This window comes from Chenopodium quinoa, unplaced genomic scaffold, assembly GCF_001683475.1.
Source record: "Chenopodium quinoa cultivar QQ74 unplaced genomic scaffold, ASM168347v1, whole genome shotgun sequence".
NCBI classification, from domain to species: Eukaryota; Viridiplantae; Streptophyta; class Magnoliopsida; order Caryophyllales; family Amaranthaceae; genus Chenopodium; species Chenopodium quinoa.
The window spans coordinates 1969268-1991082 of record NW_018743937.1 but is presented as its reverse complement, the minus strand read 5'-3'; positions in this window follow the sequence as shown (position 1 = coordinate 1991082).

Genomic DNA, 21815 nt, shown 5'->3' with positions numbered 1-21815 from the left:
AAGCTAGAGAATGCCACCCTGCTTGAAAACCGCTACGCCTGTAACTGCTTCCAATTTAGAAGATTACTTCGCCTGAAATGATCCTCCTCCGCTTTGATAATATTCCACGTCCAAGGGAATACCATCGAAGATTGCTTCTCTTGAAACAATCCTCAGTTGTTTGTGACAACTCTCCATAATCTAGGGAACGCTACCTTCCTGTTTCGATGTTCACTCGTCTCTGAACAAAGAGCTTATTTTTGATATGTTCACGCGTCTCTGAACAAAGAGCTTCTGAATGATATGCCTCCAATTTCCGCTGTGATAGTCTTCGAAAAGATCACTGCTTTTTAATCCTTAATGTTGCTACGTCAGTACGTCGACGCTTTGTTGCTTGTGAACCTACGTCACTCTTGTATGATGTATGACAATCCGATTTAGGGAAAGTTGCCAATGCCACGTAACAATCTATCCTTGGAAATGTTGCCACGATGAAGCGATAATCCGTACCTCGGAAAATTTGCCAAAATCCAATCTTTGGAAAAGTTGCCAATGCTTCGTAACAATCTTTCATAAGAACTTTGCTACGATCGACAATCCACGTCTTGAAATATAACTCTTGAAAGAAACCCACCTTGGAAATTTGCCAACGCTATGCGACAATCCTTTTGGGAAAATATTGCCACAATTGACAATCCGCGTCTTGGAACATTTGCAAAAAAAGAGTCGACCGACAATCCACTTCGGGAAAATTTGCCACTTGCTGAAATGAATGACAATCCACGTTGAGGAACCTTTGCCGATATTTATGATGAATAGAAACCTACAACAATCCTTTGGGAAAATTTTGCATAGGGAAATGGGTGTATGACAATCCAATCTCGGAAAACTTGCCAATAAGTCGATGAATGTATGAAAATCCGAACTTGGAAAAACTTGCAAAACAAAGAAGGAGAACGACAATCCACGCTTGGAAACCTTGCCAGAGATGACAATCCAATCTTGGAAAAAATTGTCGTTTGAAGAAGATGCACGACAATCCATTTTTGGAAATATTGTCAGTTGGGGATGACAATCCAATTTTTGGAAAACTTTGTCATTTAATAAGAATGCGCGACAATCCATATTTGGAAATATTGTTGTTTAAGTGCTTTCTTTTGAACCGATTGTAATGAGCCAGTGTTTTAGGCGCTTAAGCTAAGTGAGACGATTTTTTGTCAGGTAAATCACTTACTACGATTGTAATCGCGCCGACTACTAATCATGTCAAATTACTTATAGGGGCTAACTGGCGTACCAAGGAACCCGAAATTGCTGCATGAGGTCAAAATCACCTTTCTGAGAGGCTTCGAGCTCTGTCGTTGTTGAGATATTTCTGGCGCCAAGAATTGACTCTGTTGCCGAACGCTGTGATAGGGTCTTCCCTATTCTGCTGCACCTGTATTTATTTTTTACTATAGAACTTTGCTAATCTTTTTAACCATCTTAGGGTTGACCTAAGGTTTAAGGTCTCTTGACTCATTGACTTGTCACGACTCAAGAAATAATCTTGACTCGCTGTGATTGACTCGAGGTTGAATCGACTCGAAGTGAAATGACACATGTGTGCATAGTGTTGACTCAACATGACTCAATGTGAACATGACTCTTGTGTGCATTGTAATGTGATCGTGCTACTCGAAAATGCAAAAAAAGCAAAAATTTTCCATCGTTTTTGTGGAGGGTACCGACTTTCTCCCGAAAAAGAAAGACGCGAAAAAGAATCGAAGTTTGAAGATGCATGTTGAATGAGCTTAGTCAAATGTTGTTTGATACTATCTCTCAAGGTGCAGAGATTAATCCATCCTAGGCTATCTCATTGGTTGACTCAATGAAAGTATTTGGGTAACTTAGGCACGGAGGCTAAGTATTTTATACTTCGATGTAATGACAATTATGATTGATGAGTGGTGTTGATGAAGCATGCTTCAGCGTTAAGATTCCATGACAAAGGGTTCCTGAGGGAAATATATTTGGTCATGTATCTGTGCAGTGTGTGATAGTGATTCTAAAGCTAGGCCACAAAGGCTAAGTGCGTGGAAAAATATTATTTGTTAAAAGAATCAAATGGTGGTGACTCTTAGGCTAGGTAAGCTAATGATGTAGGGATCAAGCCCCCAAGTCTAGCTCTAAATGAATAGGGATGAGCATTGGAGATCCCTTGATATGATCATGGTGTAAGTGTGTGAATGTGAATGCATTTTTATTACGGCCGCACCTCGATGTGAGGTTGCCTATGTATCTGTTAGGAATCAGGCCGAACGAAGCTCTAGCCGAACCTCGCACAAGTGTGTATACCTCAAAATATTTTTATGCTTGAATTTCTACTCTTTTTTTTTTGCTCTCTTTTATCTTTTGCTTTAGCATCTATTTTATTTTTATAAGCGTGGGCAATCCCGATCATGCGGTCTATCACTCACTTGGCATTCATGTTTCTCAGGCACGGTACCGAGCACTCAATAAGAGACGCAATCTGAGACGTGTTCTTATCAAAGATATTTTCATATCAAAGGCATTGGAACACTTACCCTTTTATACACTTTTATTTATTTTTTGCTTTTGCTTATTTTTTCTATTTTAATCTTTCGAATTCACTCAAGCTTTTTTGAAATTACATAAGTTGCACATCGTCCCATCCCAAGGTTAGGTAGATATGGGTTGAAAAATGAAGGGTCTATCGTTAGACGATGCTCAAAGTGGTTTATGAAGAAAATATTGCATATTTGAAAGGTGAAAGGAGATATGATGTGGCTACAAGAGGTGCCTCAAATCATTGGTATACCTTGTGCTTAATTCGACATGGATTTTTTTTAATGCAATATAATGAACTGATCATATATAAGGAAATAAATGTTCATTTTATTAAAAAGGGGAAAAGGAAAGAAACTACAAAATTAATCTAAAGGAAAAGGAAAGGTGCCTATGCTAGACTTATTGGGGAAAGGACAAAAGGAAAAAGAAATAGAACAAAGAGGTCACGAAATCTTGTCGTTGAAACTTGCCTGTTGTCTTGTGTTGTTTGCTCCGACATCATCCAGTCTTCTCGCTAGCTAGAGGCAATGGGATCTTATTTGCCTCTATGAGATCTTGAATGATGTTTTGAAACCTGTAGCATTCATCAGTAGTATGACCGCACCCTCGATGGTACTTGCAATAGGAGTTTGGATTTCATCTCGAAGATCGATTTTCTGGTGTTGGATCCTCGGTAGGGCCAATAGGTTTGATCAATCCTCGATCATGGAGACGATCGAAAGCAGCATCGTAGGTCATTCCAATGGGTGTGAACTCTAGCCTGGGTTTCCTTTTAGATCCTTGATTGTCCATGGCTAAGACACCATTATGGTCAAAGGTACTAACATTATTACTAGAGTGGGCGTTTTCGGAAGAAGAAGGATTGTCGTTCTTTTTTCCTTTCCAGCCACCGTGGTTACTAATGTTAGTAGCTTTTTGCTTTGCGAGGTCGTCTTCGATTTCAATTCCGATGTCATAAACGGCCTTTAAAGTATTCAAGTTGTGTTGATATTTTAAGTGCTTTGAATACTTTTCTTGGAGATTCTTGATAAACATCCTTATAGACTCCTTTTCGGTGGGGACCTCAATCATCTTGGCGGAAGTTTCCCTCCATTTATTAAAGAAAGAAGTAAAGCCTTCATTCTCTTTTTGTCTTAGCATCTCAAGTTGTCTATGGTCAGTTTCAACTTGGATATTGCACTTGTACCTATCAACGAAATCCTTTACTATCGATTCCCAGGTAGAGGTTTTCTCCTTGTCAAGGGAGAAGAACCATTGTTGGAAAACGGTTTCAAGAGATAGTGGGAACAAAGAGGGGAAAACCTTCTTATCGATACCCTTAATGTTCATTAAAGTTTCAAAAGCTCTTAGATGAAAATAAGGGTTATCAGTTGCCTTGAATTTAGGGATGTCAGTGGCGTTGAACTTATGCGGAAGAATTTCCTTGTCGAGCGAGACCCCTTGTGAACTCATGCCCTAAAATTTATAGTCACTAGATAGCTTGCTCAAACTCTCTTTCATGAGGTTCATTTGTTGTTGCTTCACGGGATCATCGATCTTGAGTGTGAGTAGCTTTAGTGTCTCAGTTACGGTAACCAATTGGTTCCTAAGCTCATTGACTTCTTCTTGAGTTGCCATTATCATTTTAGCCTTCCTCTTTTGACAAATTGGCTTATTAAAAAACGAGACCTGAATAAAGAGGTTGTCCTTGATTAATCACCCTTCTCTCCTCGACCAAGTACTGTGGAAAAGGAATTTGGGGATATTCATTGTTAATTATTTGACTCAAACTTTATTCAACATGAAATGGATGGAGGAAGTGAAGAAATATTGGAATAGAATGTGAAAGAAGATTTAGATGGAGGGATATGACAAATTAGGAATAGAATGTACCCCCCAACTCAAATGACGGAAAAAGACCGACTCATGCATGAACCTAAGACATGGTCATGGTGATGTATACTCAAAGTATGTGCTAAGACTAGTGAGTGTAGATGGTACGTTAAGACTCGTGTCATGACCATGTGGCTAGACTATGTGACTAGACTCAAGCAAACACTAAGTTAAGACTTCACGTATATGCATTAAGCTTGACAGACTGTGGTACTTTAGTCATAACTTTTTATTTGTGACTCTGATTTGGACGAAACCAACGCCAAATTAAAGATAACACTCGGGGCTACAGATCCATAGGTTTTACGACTCGTAGTTCTTCCTAGAACTCCGGCTATGACCAAAACAAGTTGACGTTTGTGCGGTATACGGGAATAAAAATCTGGGTTGACTTAAAGGAACTATGACTCGATTTTATGTTTATTTATTAGCTCTAATTAATTAATTAAACAAATTCCTTGAGTCATTAATCAGTTTATTTAGTCTTAACACAAGTCAAACAAACGGTTAGGAAAAATCACATAGAGTATGCACAACAAATAATGCACAATTAGTCAAGTAGGCACAATATGATGCAATGAGTTTGCAACCTAACCATGGCTCTAGTTCTCTAAAGTTCGGGATATGGTTTAGTCGATAGAGGGTCCATGGTTAATTGTCCGAATGCACCGCGCGGAAGCCTAACCGTGAAGGGTTGGCGCGAGTGGATGGGACACCGCGAGTTTTAGAAAAAACTCGCATCCATGGTTTGGTGAATTCAACATTCTCGGATGTACCCTTTGTTGCACGGAGCGTTCAATCGGGTAGATGGAGCATGAATTCTCAGAAGGTTATGTCCATATGTAGAACACATATGGGTTTCAAAAAAGTGAGAAAAAAATCAATCAGGAAGTAGGATCGAGCAAACAATACAAAAAACCGGTCGAAATTAGAGCGCATATTTCTGGCTCGGTATTGGGGGAGGTTGGCGCCAGCAATCAGAGACTGGCGCCAGCTTTTAACTGTAGCGCCTGGCGCCAATACTGGCGTCTAGCGCTACGGCTAAAATGCTGGCGCCAAGCTCTGGCCTCTGGTGCTACTTCCCACATGCCTCAGCAGCTGTCTGTGCTCGATAAAATTTTCTAGTTTCGCGCGGTACTATTTCGGTCCTAGTTGTGAAAGATATTTCTCAAATTTCCTACATGTAAAATCCTATGTTTTAACTCATTACGCATGGTCTTTCTAATGAGATCTTTTTTATGCATATGACAATAATGTTAATCAAAATTACGTACATGAAATACTTGGAACGTTTCGAGTCTCATCCACTCATTCTAAATCATTGCTGAAACAAATTCAGAAATTAAAAAAGAAATCCTCCCAGGGGAGTCGCCAAACACTGTAGGGAATATATTTCAAGCGTTAACCCCTAGCTTGAACCCCACTGTGATCATACACTAAAGTACGGTAGCGTACAAAAGGGAAGAAGATAGAGCAAAAGAGTCGCCAACAAGTTTTAGGAACTTGTAAATCGTTCACAGGGTGAAGGTTACACCCCTTAACGATCCAAGAGATCGTCAACTCCATAAGGTCTAGAACCAAATAAGGGTTCAGGGATGAAGGTACAAATCCAACCTAAAAGAGATTGAACCTGCCCTAATAATAAGCCTCTACTTTATTCTGATCGTATTCATGTGCGCTTTTTAATTAACATACAATCAATAGGATTAACCCTAAACATGTTTATCTATGTTGGTTGAATATTAATGCACAAATAAAACTATTATTGGCGATCTCTTAAAATTATAATCAAATTAATCCTAACAAGATTATTAATTATCTTATTAAGCGTGATTACAAGTACCAAATTCCCTTTAAACATGCATAAAAGGCGTGATCAAGCAATAACAATAAATAAATAATCAAGCAACATAATAATAATCAAATAATATAATAATCATAATAACAATAATCATAATAACAATCATAATAATAATAATTATAATCATGTTCATGTTAATATTAAAGCATAATAATAATAGCAAGATCCTAGGCATGATACTAACAAGATTAATAACAAACCCTAGCATGTCACCAAGCAATAAAAAATCAAATCTTTAACCCTAACATGATATTAACAATCATAAATATTAGGAAGAACATAGGAAGCATCGTAACAATCATATTTAATATTAAAATTATCATAGACATGATACTAGGAATATCATAATAACAATATAAACATGATTTCTACTTCATAACATCAAAAAATCAATTAAAGTACTTACTTTGATGCCTCGTACCTCTTTCTAATAAGAAAATACACACGTTAGTAACTTCAAGGAAAAAAATAAAACAAACAATTAAATTAAATAATTGAAAGAGAGATTTGAGACCAAACCCTCAGAAATTAAACCTTTCACGTCTAGGGCAAAGACAACTTCGAATATGGCTAGGTGTTTCTAGATCTTGTGAATGCGGAATTTTGTATGCAAAAGAATAGTTTTGAAAAGAAAGAAAGAGAGAGAGATGGTGAATGATTAAGGAAGAGAATGAGAGAATTAATGAAAACTGATTGTAGGTGAATGTAGATAAGAATCGGTGACTGAAAACGGAGTATTTAATACGTATTTATAGAGACAATCAGCCAAAAAGATAAATTAACAGAACAGAGTCTTGGCGCAACCGAAACAGAGCTGGCGCCAACCCTGGCTAGCTGGCGCCAGACGCCAACACTAGCGCCAGGCGCCAACACTAGCGCCAGGCGCCAATGGCAGGCGTTAGGTCTGTTTCCAGGCGCCAATGCCTGGAGTCAGGCGTCAGGCCTGTTTTCGACGTGTTTTCGAAAATCAGATAAATTTGCCGTACTGGAGGATAAAATCGTATATTTTCCTCAAAAATGCTATTTGATTTTAATTAAAACTCTGAAAAGTCAACAAAAAGTCAATTTATCAATGCTAATTGAATTAGGAATGAAAAGAACCTTCTAGAAAAATCTAGAACACTAAAACCATTCCTAATTGCATTAGGAATGATAAATCATATAAGGCCCTCCTCTAGATCATTGGGCCGCATATAAGGCTCAAACCGGGCCCAGTTTAGTAAATTGGTCATAACTTCCCCAATATTCATCGGAATTGGGCTTATAATATATCGTTGGAAAGCTCTTGTCAAGCCTCATCCAAATACACTACTATTGGACCCATATCATGGACCAACCAAACTGGATTGGCTGTTTTCTTAAAATAAGTTTTCAAAAACAGAGAGAAGAGAAAAGAAATTAAAACTATCCGCAACACTAGACTTTCCACACTTTCACTTCATCCGATTATGGTTCGACGTGAAAGGTACTCATTACTGGGTTTGGTTTTGGGGAGACACAAATGGGTGTCTACAGTCATCACCAAGGCTAAAAAAATGTAAACAGCGTAAAATGAAAGAGATTACGCATCAAAATTCTTGGAACGTATGTACCTTGAGTATGAACATATGGGGGGAGTTATGCAACTTTATTTTGACCATAACTTCTACTGAGAGTATAGGACGCTGTATATTCCTTTTTAATCATGTGCAGGAATTTTGCCACTTACAAGTGGTTCTTTTACCGCTACGGTTAGTTCTCATGTTAGTACCCCTTTATTTGGGTAGGTTAAGGGGAAACTCGTTTAATGCGTAATCAAATTAAATAAATGATTAGTTTTCTTATGTTTGTATTATTGTTTTCAAGTTGAACTCAGGGCTTGAGGTTAGTTTGATTGTTGCAAGGTTATATGCATGTTAGTGTGTGTTCTGTTTACGCTTATGTACTCAGCATTGCTAATTGTTGTGTTTTGTCTATTTTTGGCCTTGTTATGTTTTCCCTACAACAACCCATTTCTTATGGTGAGTGATATGTCGTATTTTGTGTATATTATTTGGCTTATTTTTAGTTAGTTTTGTTAGTTTAGTTGAGTATTTGAGTCCGTTTTGGTGTAATTTGGTTTAGTTTCGATGATTCAATGCTTTTATGGGTAGTTTCGTTGTTTTTGATGTATTTCAGGATTAACGGAGCTAATTTGGAGATTTTACAAAGTCACGAAGCTATGCTGAGGCCCACGAATATTAAATCATGTGTTCGAGACGAACTTGAGTGAAAATGAAGCAAAACGTTGATGAAATACTTGACAAATATGACATATGTTCACTATTATGCTCATACGTTTTGGTATACAAATGATAATGGAGTGATTCAAATTGCATTGGAAAGTAGACTTGAAGACCTTTCCAACAATATATTACACGCCTCAAACGGAGCTCTGGATATAAAGTTATGACTGATTTAAGATGAGTGATACGCGCAGCAGAGCAGGCACGTCCGTGCCCATCATCAGGCACGTCCGTGCCTGGAAGACAGACTCAGCAGCGTTTTTATTTTTAGAGAGGCACGTCCGTGCCTCACACTAGGCACGTCCGTGCCTCCTGGGATCCTTGTGCGCCAAGCTTTTTGCCGACTTTTTTATCTTTTCTAGGGCTATTTATATACTAAGTGGTGTTTTATTATTTCATTAGTTTTATTCTAGCCTTTTATTTTTACGTTATTAAGAACTAGTTCTCCATTATTATTATTTTCTAAGTTTTTGTAATTCAAGATTCAAGATTCAAGCTTTCTACTTTCAATTTTATTCAAGATTTGGTATTTATTTTTCATCCTTTGTTATTCAATTATGTTTTCATTATTTATTATTGTTTTTGTTTCTTTAATCATGTGTGTGTAGATTCTTTAATTCAAGATCTAGTGTAGCCCTATTATTATTGATGCATGAATTAAATCTTTAAATTCTTTAACAATTGAATTTCTAAATTGATTGTGATTATGCCAATGCTAGGTTAGACGTAACTATAGTATTGCGATTATTCCATTGTTTTTATCACAGCGAGAGTTGGGTATAAACGGATTTGAGTAAATCAATTTAGGGTTTGATTCTCAACACGAGAGTAGTTGTGTTTGATAATTGGGAAGTGAGAGTAACGTGTTTAATGTCTTTAATATGCATGATACCATGAGAATAGGATTGATTGTATGTTAGGGAAGCCATTGATACTCGAGAGAGATCCTTGGTAATTATTAGGGTTTACTTTTCCCCGTTCGATTGAAATCGTATGTTAAAGGTAGAATTACAATTGCGTCGATAATAATTGTGGTGAAACAAGATCTTGGATTTTTTAAGTACTTGATTTAATCATCTTATTTAGTTTATTTTCGAATTCTTCTCATACTTAGTTCCGTAGATAATTGATTATAATTGATCCTTGCTTAGTAGAAATTCGAGTCTATTTAATTATTTTTGAACCTTAGTCTCTTGGGATCCGACCCTTACTTGGCAGTCTACATTAGTATTGGTCTGTTAGGTTATTTTTGATAGGTACGCGACACGCCTACCAGTGAGTAGTAGGGACAGTTAAAGAGAAGCTTTTAAGGTGTTTCATCATATTCATGTTGGGGGTTTGAGCGAAGAGCAAATCTTAACTCTAGTTTTATCTTAAATATATGTTTGCTATGTTAGTTATTGGTTTATTATTGTTGTTCAGTGAGACTAATACATTACTTTTAAATATTCGTTTGATTTTGAAAGAGCCTACAACGGACCAAGTTGTAGTTTTGACTTCATTTGGCTTTGGTTTGACTTTACTTTTGCTTGGTGGACAGTTGGATTTTGACTTGTTTTGAAAGGTGCTGAAAATGTCTTCCACTGTGTATCTTTGATAAATTCCTTCGCTGCTATCAAGGTGGTGGTAGTGCCCTAGTTATTTCTTGTTTTGTATTTTAAAAGGGTAAAACAGGTATTTCAAAAGGGGAAAATTTCCTGGGTGTTACACATCTCGATCTTGCACATATTGTTGGGATATACAGCCTTTTTAGAGAGATGGTCTAATGATTTGTTGTAGCTGTAAGGATGATTTTCATCTGATTCACTTAAACGCATTTGAAAACTTGACAGCCATTGTGATCCCGAATAAATCTTTACCAATGAACTTGTATGCGATAGCTTCTACTGAGCTATTCCTTCTCGGCTGAGCCCGTGTTGAGGGGTTCACATCATTCAGACAAGAGTGGACATGAGTGACCTCATACCACCGCTTGAGGGGCTAGTTGTATGGGATAGCTCCTGCTGAGCTATTACCAAGCTCCCGGCTTCACTCTCGAGGTGCACACTCACCGCTAGAGGAGCACTAAGAGGGGCTCACCAGCCCGATAGTTGCAGCCTGCAGGCTGACCTAGTAGGACTCCGTGTAAAGGAGGCCATACACCTATAAATATGAGATAAAGTACAACGGAAAGGAGGTTAGACACATAATCCATTACACTATCTATTTTTCTAAGTACACTTTCTCTCTCTAAACACATTCTAACTTATGCATCGGAGGGGGGTTCCTTGAGCCACCCCCGAGGGCAGTGACGTGTGTTGCCTTGTGAAGGTCACCAATCAGAGCTAGACTTAGCCTGTAAGAGCCCTTAGATCTGTACTCGAAATAATTGGCGCTTGAAGGAGGGGATGGATCACCTAACCTGAGGTTTGCCAGCTGATTAGGGACTAGTTGGTAGATCGCCATGGCCGGAGAAGAAGTTGTATAAACACCAGTTTCTAAAGGCTACCGAAACAAATTAGACACCACTTAAAACAACGTCAATAACCATTGACCCTAAAGGATTAAACAAAAAACCCAAATCAAATGTATCCTAGAAAACTAACCCCACTGGATAACCATCTGGTGCGATTAAGGCGGTGGCGAAACCAGTAGATCCGGTAGGGTCTAGCTATTATTTTAAGTTTAGAATGCCAGTGACAGGCATGAACAATGAGCTCATTATCCAAACAATAGTAACCTAGAAATCTTAACCTGTTAACATGCCAGCCATTATGCAAAACCTCTCTAAGTGCAGTAAGGAACAGTTGGCAGTGATGACCATAGTCCTTACCAATTTCGATAAAGGAACAAGCTCTACATCAGTAGCTGCCGCTACAGAGTTAGATGTAAAAAAGGCAACACCTATAACTCTCACCTAGGTGCAGAAGGAGCTGGTCCAGCTGAGGAAGAAGCGCTAGAGCTAGAAGCCCGAAATCTAAATCAAGAGTGGGGAGAAGAGGTAGCCATAGATAAGGCCAGCTCGGAGGTGCGAGTTTCTCACATAGTTCCCCGACCTCAGAGTGAGGACCAAGCCAAGACAAGGAGAAGCAAGAACAAATCCAAGTGATTTCGGATGATTCCCCCTTTTGCAGGGAGATTATAGAGGAACCGATGGAGAAAATCAAGATTCCTAGATGCAAATACAATGGTACCTCGACACCTAAGAATCATTTCTTATTATCTGAAAACTACATGGTGATGTATACCATGACATATTCAATTTGGTGCAAGGCATTTCCTTCAACCCTAGAAGGGCTGGCCGCCGAGTCGTACAGGGCCATCCTAAAAGGATTTGTTTATTCCTATAACCAACTGAAGAGAATGTTCATGGAACACTTTGTCACGCTATTGGGTTGTACAAAAATGAACACCGAGCTGATGTCATTGGTCCAAGGAAAGGATGAACCCTTGCGAGAGTTCATTATCAGATTCAACAAAGAGGCAACAACCATCCCAAACATGAGCCAGGATGTAGCGCTACTGCCAATGCAGAGAAATCTCTCACCGGGATCACCATTCAGGGCGTACATGGGACGAAAAAAGTCTCAAGACACTGGCTAAAGCGCTAGGAAAAGCGCATGAGTTCATAAAGGCAGATGAGTCTGACAGAGCTCAATTAAGTAGAAAAGCACCAAGTGACCAAGTTATGCGGGCTGAGATGACCCAAGCAGAGAACGCAAAAAGGGTTGATAAGATTAGCAGGGCTGAGAAAGGTCGTAGGGATGCAGACGGGTCAGTGGGGATAAGGAGATCGGACAAAAAGAGAGGAACTAGGGCTGGAAGGTTCGATAAGTATACTCCACTCACCCATTCAAGATCTTACATCTTCAGCGTGAATAAAGTTGATGATTATTGATAGTGAATAGAAACCGTGACCCCAGCAAGTGGTGTGACTTTCATAGGGACCATGGCCATACCACCGATGAATGCACACACTTAAAGGACAACATAGAGGATTTATTTCGACGTGGATACCTGTAGGAATATATCAAGCCTTAATCCCTAGCTTGAACCCCACTGTAATCATACACTAAAGTACGGTGGCGTCCAAAGGGAAAGAAGATATAGAAAAAGAGTCGCCAACAAGTTTTTAGGAACTTGTAAACCGTTCACAAGGTGAAGGTTACACCCCCTAACGATCCGAGAGATCGTTAACTCCATAAGGTCTTGAACCAAATAGGGTTCAGGGATGAAGGTACAAATCCAACCTAAAAGAGATTGAACCTGCCCTAATAATAGGCCTCTACTTTATTCTGATCGTATTCATGTGCGCTTTCTGACTAACATGCAATCAATAGGATTACCCTAAACCTGTTTATCTATGTTGGTTGAATTTAATGCACAAATAAATCTATTATTGGCGATCACTTGAATTATAATCAAAATAACCTTAAACAAGATTATTAATTATTAAGCGTGATTACAAGTACCAATTCCCTTTAAACATGCATAAAAGGCGTGATCAAGCAATAAAAATAAATATCAAGCAACATAATCATAATTAAATTATATATAAGTAATCCGTCAATTAACAAATTACGTAAAACAATTCGTAAATTAACAAATTACGTGAAACAATTCGCTAATTAACAAATTACGTTAAATTATATAATTCGACATAACAATAATCATAATCATAATTATCATAATCATGTTCATGTTAAATCATAATAATAGCAAGATCCTAGGCATGATACTAACAAGATTAATAACAAACCCTAGCATGTCACTAAGCAATAAAGATCAAATATATAGCTCTAACATCATACTAACATGCTATTAGGAAATAATATAGGAAGCATCGTAAGAATCATAATTGATATAATCAAATCACCCAAAATATCATATTAAAGAAAGCATCCTAACATGATACTAGGAACCAAATAACAATCTAAGCATGATTTATATATCATAAAATCAATAAATCAATTAAAGCACTTAATTGGATGACTCGTACCTCTTTCTTATAGCAAAATACACACGTTAGTAACTTAAAGGAAAATAATAAACAATAAATAAATTAAATAATAAAAAGAGAGATTTAGGATCAAACCCTCAGAAATAAAACTTTTCACGTCTAGGGCGAAGGCAACTTCGAACAATTCTAAGCATTTCTAAATCTAATGAATGCGGATTTTTTGTATTTGAGTAAGGCTAGTTTAGAAAAGAGAGAGAGAGTAATCAAGAGAATCTTGATGAGAGTTGGTGAATGAAAACGGGGTTTTTTGAAAGCTATTTATAGAGAAAATCAGCCAAAAAGATAGAAAATCAAAACAGAGTTCTGACGCGCATAAAACTTGATTAACATCCACGCTGGCAATTAGCGCCAGGCGCTGAAGGTTAGCGCCGGGGGCCAAGCCTTAGCGTTTGGCGCTAATTCTTAGCGTCAGGCGCTAATAATCAGTTTCACGCGTTTTTGTTTTTATCATATCTTTTGATTCGGAAGTCCAAATAAGGCATAGAATATGTCGTTGGAAAGATATTGAAGTGTTCTTTCCAACCCAATTAAAATCAGATTAAAATGTTTTGTAGATAAAAATATATGATCGAAATAGTGGAGGGGTGTTAGTTTTAGATAGAGTTTCATATCTCATTCATATCTTTTTCGTTATAGCTCAAATTTAATATTATAATATATCATTGGAAAGATAATTTCAATATCTATCCTACCATATAAAATTTGGATAAATATTATGAGGCAAAAAATTAAATCTGAATATATTCCACTTCGTACAAAAAGGATTCTTAAAAAGAGTAGTTTTATTCAATTTCAAACTCTTTAAAACATAATCATCAATCCTAACTCCATTAGGATTTAAAATAATCTTCTGGAGTATTCTAGAAGACTATAATCAATCCTAATACTTTTAGGAATGATAATTAATAATAGGCCCCCCTAGATCATTGGGCCGCATATAAAAACAAACCGGGCCCAGTTTAGTATTTTTGCCATAACTTCCCCATTATTCATCGGAATTGGACTTATAATATATTGTTAGAAAGGTCTTTTCAAGCCCTCTCTAACTACACCATTATTGGACCCATATTATGGACCAAACTAAACTATAATGCACGTTTTTCATAAATAAAGTAAGAAAAGAAATATTTTCAAAAACAAAAAGAAGAGATATTTTAATAAAAACATCCTCATCACTAGACTTTTTACACTTTTGCTTTATTCGATAATCAAATGACGTGAAAGGTATTCATCACTGGGTTTGGTTTTGGGGAGACACATTTGGGTGTCTACAGAAGCCCCCACTTTGACTGAGTTTAGAGAAACGCAAGTTTCGAAAACGAAAGTCAAAGTATCGATAGGGACGGAGAATGATTCAGAACGTTCTGCGATCCTAAATCACTCTTGTAACGCCGATACCTGCAAACTAGCATTAGTTAAACAGATAAAAGAGTTAAGAAACGCGTATCTTGCACCGTCGAGCACACGTCTCTAGAAGTAACCGATTTGTTGCTGTTTGCTGTTGTTTGTGACAACCTTCCACAATCTAGGGAACACCATCTTGTTGTTTTGATGTTCACTCGTCTCTGAACAAAGAGCTTCTTTTTTTTGGATATGTTCACGCGCCTCTTAACAAAGAGCTTCTTTTTTTAATATGTCCACGCGTCTCTGAACAATAGAGCTTGAAAGGATTGTCCACGCATCTCTGAACAAAAGAGCTTGATAGAAATGTTCACGCGTCTCCGAACAAAAGAGCTTTTGAATGATATGTCCACGCGTCTCTGAACAAAAGAGCTTAAAAGAGATGTCCACGCATCTCTGAACAAAAGAGCTTAAAAGAAATGTCCACGCGTCTCTGAACGAAAGAGCTTAAATGATATGTCCACGCGTCTCTGAACAATAGAGCTTTTGAATAATATGCCTACGCGTCTCTGAGCAAAAGAGCTTGAATGATATGTCCACGCGTCTCTGAACAATAGAGCTTCGATACTTGAATGTTTGTTGTGATAATATTCCGAAGAAAAACTTCCGAAGACCAACGCTTGTCGACTTTAAAGCTCGCTTGAACTTTGCTTCCGCTGCCAGTACGCCGGTGCTTTTGATGCTTGTGAACTATTATGTTGGTTCCTCTGCTGTTTATGAACCAGTATGTCGGTGTCTCTGCTGTTTATGAACCAGTACGTCGGTGTCTCTGCGATGAGCCAATGCTTAGGCGCTTTAAGCTAAGTGAGACGATCTTTCGTCAGGTCGATCACTTATTGCGATTGTAATCAAGTCGACTACTTGATCGTGTCAAATTGCTTATAGGGGCTAACTGGCGTACCAAAAAACTCGAAATTGCTGAAAAATGTTGAAATAACTGCTCTGAGTGGTTGAGCGTTCTATGGCCGCTGCAATGCCTCTGGTGCCACGATTTGGCTTTGTCGCCAGGCACTGAAATCTGTTGCCAGACGCTAGATGTTGTCGTCTAGCGCTGGAGTCGGGTCTTCCCTATTCTGCTCTTGTTGCCGCTGGGATGCACCTGTATTTATCTTTTAACTATAGGAATTTGCTAATCTCTTTCATTATTTTAGGGTTGACCTAAGGTTTAGAGTTTCTTGACTCATAGACTTGACACGACTCAAGGTATAAACTCGATTTGCTGTGATTGACTCGAGGTTGACTCTATTCGAAGTGAAATGACACGTGTGACTCATGACCCGTGTGTGCATTGTATTGTGATCGTGCGACTCGAAAATGCAAAAAAGCAAACATTTTCCTTCATTTTCGTGGAGGGTACCGACTTTCTCCCGAAAAAGAAGGACACGAAAAAAGAATCAAAGTTTTGAAGGTGCATGTTGAATGAGCTTAGTCAAATGTTGTTTCTCATAGTGCAAGGATTATAACGTCTTAGACTATCCTAGTTGACTCGATAATGAAAGTATTTAGATAACTTAGGCACGGAGGCTAAGCACATCATACTTCGTGATGCAATAACGGTTATGATTGATGAGTGATGTTGATATGACAAGGCATGCTTCAACGGTGTGATAAGATTCCATGACAAAACGGTTCCTAAAGGGAAAGTATATTTGGTCATATATCTGTGACGTGTGTGAAAGTGACACTAAAGTTAGGCCGCAAGAGCTAAGTGTGTTGAAAGATATTATTTTTAGAAGAGTCAAATGATGGTGACTCTTAGGCTAGGCAAGCTAATGATGTAGGGATCAAGCCCCCAAGTCTAGCTCTAAATAAATAGGGATGAGCATAGGGGATCCCTTGATATGATCATGGTGTGATTGTGTGAATGTGAATATGAAATCATTTTTATTATGGTCGCACCTCGATGTGAGGTTGCCTACGTATCCGTTAGGAATCAGGCCGAACGTAGCTCTAGCTGAACCTCGCACAAGTGTGTGTATACCTCAAAAAGGTCTTTTTAAGGGTTGTAACGTGGTTAGGCTAAAGGTTATAGAAGAAGGGGATAAAGGCTCAAGACCCTCGATAAGCTGCCAAGGTGTGCAACCTTGCTTTTGAATATTTGTATTTTCATGCTTGAGGTTTTCTACTCTCTTTTAGCTCTTTATTTTGCTTTAGCATTTATTTCATTTTTATAAGTGTGGGCAATCTCGATCATGCGGTCTATCACTCGCTTGGCATTCATGTTTCTCAGTCACGGTACTAAGCACTCGATAAGAGACGCAATCTGAGACGTATTCATATCAAAGACATGTTCATGTCAAAGACATGTTCATGTCAAAGACATTGGAACACTTGCCCTTTTGTACACTTTTTTATTTATTTTTTTTGCTTATTTTTTTGCTATTTTAATCTTTTGAAGTCACTCAAGCTTTTTATGATATTGAAAATTGCATAAGTTGCACACTATCCCATCCCAAGATTAGGTAGATATGGGTTGAAGAAGAAAGGTATATCGTTAGACGAGGCTCAAAGTGGTTTATCAAAAAAGGATTGTATATTTGAAGGGTGAAAGGCAATATGATGTGGCTACAAGGGGTGCCTCAAATCATTGGTATACCTTGTGCTTAGTTTGACATGGATTTTTTTTTATGCAATGCAATGTGATGATCATATGTAAAAGAATAAAATGCTCATTTTATTTAAGGAAAAGAAATAATGATCCTACAAAATAAATCTAAACAGAATAGAAAGGTGCCTATGCTAGACTTATTGGGGAAAAGGTGAAAAAAAAATAGAAAAAAGTTCATGAAATCTTGTCGTTGAAGCTTTCTTCTTGTCCCTTGGCTCATCATCACTTGGTGTTCTTGCCGACTGGAGGTATTGGAAGCCCGTTATTGTTGATCAAATATTGGATTGCTTCCTTTAGTTTCCAACAGCTCCCAGTAGTATGACCCCTACCTTGATGGTACTTGCAGCGTACATTTGGGTTCCAACTAGGCAATCTCTTCTCAAGTGGGGGATCTTGAATAGGTCGAATAGGAGTAATGAGTCCCTTGGCATGGAGTCGATCAAAAGCATTATCGTAGCTAATTCCAATAGGGGTGAAATCCTTTCTCAGTTGCTTTCTAAATCCTCGATTATCCATGGATAAGATTTCATTAAGGTCAGAAGTACCAACACTGTTACTAGAGTAGGTGTTTTCGGAAGAAGAAGGATAGTCGTTCTTCTTTCCTTTACAACCACTGTTTTTATTATTACTGATCTTGGCCTTCTTGTCGCGCGGGGGAACACGAAGGAGATTTGAATCAATGAGATCTTGAACACGATCTTTGAGGGCGAGACACACTTCGGTAGTGTGACCGCGACCTCTATGGTATCAACAATAAGAATTTGGATCCCAATTGGGAAAACTTTTTTCAGGTGGAGGGTCTTGACTGGGACCAATGGAGTGAATAAGACCTTGATTGTGAAGACAGTCAAAAGCTTCATTGTAAGTCTTTCCTATTGGCGTGTATTCTTCAATGGTCCATTTTGCCCGTGGCTTAGGAGCATTGAGTTCTTCATTAAATCCTTGGCGAGAATTTCGTTCGATAACCATTACCCGATTTGCTAGTCCTTCTACCACATCAAGAGCATGGCAACGACATCTTGCAGTTTTCGAACGTCCTCTTTTAGACTTGACGAGTCTTCCCTGGTATTATCTAAGAAAAGACTTTCATCCTCCTCAATCACGACCACTTCATCAAGAGAGGTTATGTAAGTTGTCTCGACCATGGGCTCACCTACAGGTGTGATAAGAAGTGATGGATCGAAGGATGTTTGATCTTCTTTGATGGCTAGAATCTCGGAAGTTTCATTGTTATCGATCATATCTAAGATAGCTTCTTTGATTTTCCAACAATCCTCAGTATCGTGACCCTTTCCTTGGTGATATTTGCAGTGCTTATTAGGGTCCCACTTGGATGGCCTGGCTTCTGGAACTGGATCTTAGATGGGCCCTATGGGCATGACTAGTCCTTTGTGATGTAGCTTCTCAAAAGTTGTTTCATAACTCATACCGAGTGGAGTGAATACTCTTTTTGACCTTTGGATTCACGATTTAGAGGCATTCGTAGTATGTACCTCATTAATGGGAGAGGAAGAAGAAGGATGGTCGTTCTTCTTTGCTCTCGCACTATTATCTTTCAGAAGGTCATCTTCAATGTCAATGCCTATATTATACACAGCCTTGAAAGTATTCAAGTTGTTTAGGTATTTTAAGTGCTTTGAATACTTCCCTTGGAGATTCTTGATAAACATCCTCACAGATTCTTTTTCGGTAGGAACCTTGACCATATTAGCAGAAGTTTCCCTCCATTTGTTGAAGAAAGAATTGAAGTGAACCCTTCGTTTTCTTTTTGTTTTAACATCTCAAGTTGTATGTGGTCTGTTTTGTCTTGAATGTTACATTTATATCTATCTATGAAAGCATTTGTTAAGGAATCCCAAGAAGAGGTTTTCTCTTTGTCAAGGGAAAAGAACCATTGTTGACAAACGGTTTCAAGAGATAAAGAAAACAAGGAATGAAAGACTTTCCTATCGATCCCCTTAATGCTCATTATAGTTTCAAAGGCTCTTAAGTGAAGATAAGGGTTATCTGTTGCCTTGAATTTTGGGATGTCGTTGGCATTGAACTTATGCGGAAGAAGTTCCTTATCCGGCGAGACCCCTTGTGAACTAATGCCCTAAAATTTATAGTCACTAGATAGCTTGCTCAAGCTTTCTTGCATGAGGTTCATTTGCTGTTGCTTCACAGGGTCATCAATTTTGAGGGTTAAAGCCTTTAACACCTCAATCACGTCAGTCAATTGACTCCTAAGTTCATTAACCTCTTCTTGACTTGCCATTATCTTTATAGCTTTCCTCTTTTGACGAATTAGCTTATCAAAAAGTAAGATTTGAATAAAGAGGTTGTCCTTGATTAATCTTCCTTCTCTCCTCGACCAAGTACTGTGGAAAAGGAATTTGGGGATATTCATTTTTAATTATTTGAATCAACTCTATTCAACATGCATAGATGGAAGAAGTGAAGAAAGATGATGTAGATGGAGGGATATGAAGAATTAGGAATGGAATGTACCCCCAACTCAAATGACGGAAACACCGACTCATGCATGAACCTAAAACATGGTCATGGTGTACATATATATAAAGTGTGTGCTAGGACTAGTGAGTGTAGGTGACATGTTAAGACTTGTGTCATGACCATGTGGCAAGACTATGTGACTAGATTCAAGCAAAGACTAAGTTAAGACTTCACGTATATGCATTAAACTGGACAGGCTGTGGTATTTTAGTCATAACGTTTGATCTGTGACTCTGATTGGGATAAAACCAGCTCCAAATTAAAGGTAAAACTCGGGGCTACAGATCCATAGGTTGTAAGACTCGTAGTTCTTTCTAGAACTCCGTCTATGACCAAATCAAGTTGACGTTTGTGCAGTATACTGGAATAATAATCCGGGTTGATTTAAAGGAACTATGACTCGATTTTAGGCATATTTATTAGCTCAAATTAATTATTAAATTAATTAAGCAAAGTCCTTTAGTTATTAATTAGTTTATTTAGTCTTAATCACAAGTCATACCAAACGGTTAGGAAAAAACACATAGAGTATGCACAACAAATAATGCACAATTAGTCAAGTAGGCACAATCAATGAGTTTGCAACCTAACCATGGCTCTAGTTCTCTAAAGTTTGGGATATGGGTTAGTCAATAGAGGGTCCATGGTTAATTGTCCAGATGCACCGCGCGGAAGCCTAACCGTGTAGGGTTGGCGCGAGTGGATGGGACACCGCGAATTTAGAAAAAATTCACTTCCATGGTTTGGTGAATTCAACATTCTCGGATGTACCCTTTGTTGCTCAGAGCGTTCAATCAGGTAGATGGAGCATGAATTCCCAGAGGGTTATGTCCATATGTAGAACACATATGGGTTTCAGAAAAGTGAGAAAAACTCAATCAGGAAGTAGGATCGAGCAAACAATGCGAAAAACTGGTCAAAATTAGAACGCATATTTCTGGCTCGGCATTGGAAGAACTTGGCGCCAGCAAACAGAGGATAGCGCCAGCCTTTGGCTTAAGCACTTGGCGACAGAGGATGTCGTTTGGCACTAAGGTCAAAATACTGACGCTAATCTTTGTTCGCTGACGCTAGTTCCTACATGCCTCAGCAACTTTCTGTGCTCGATAAAATTTTCTAGTTTCGCACAGTGTTATTTCGATTCTTGTTGTGAAAGATATTCCTCAAATTTCCTACGTGTAAAAATCCTATGTTTTAACTCATTACGGATGGTCTTTCCAATGAGATCTTTTTTATGCATATGACAAAAATGTTAATCAAAATTACGCACATGAAATACTTAGAACATTTCGAGTCTCATCCACTCATTCTAAATCATTGCCGAAATAAATTTCAGGAATTAAAATAGAAATCCTCCCCAGTGGAGTCGTCAAAAACTGTAGGGAATATTTCAAGCGTTAATCCCTAGCTTGAATCCAACTGTGATCATACACTAAAGTACGGTGGCGTCCAAAGGGAAAGAAGATAGAGCGAAAGAGTCGCCAACAAGTTTTTAGGAACTTGTAAACCATTCACGAGGTGAATGTTACACCCCTTAACGTTCCAAGAGATCGTTAACTCCATAAGGTCTTGAACCAAATAGGGTTCGGGGATGAAGGTACAAATCCAACCTAAAAGAGATTGAACCTGCCCTAATAATAGGCCTCTATTTTATTCTGATCGTATTCATGTGCGCTTTCTGACTAACATGCAATCAATAGGATTACCCTAAACCTGTTTATCTATGTTGGTTAAATTTAATGCACAAATAAATCTATTATTGGC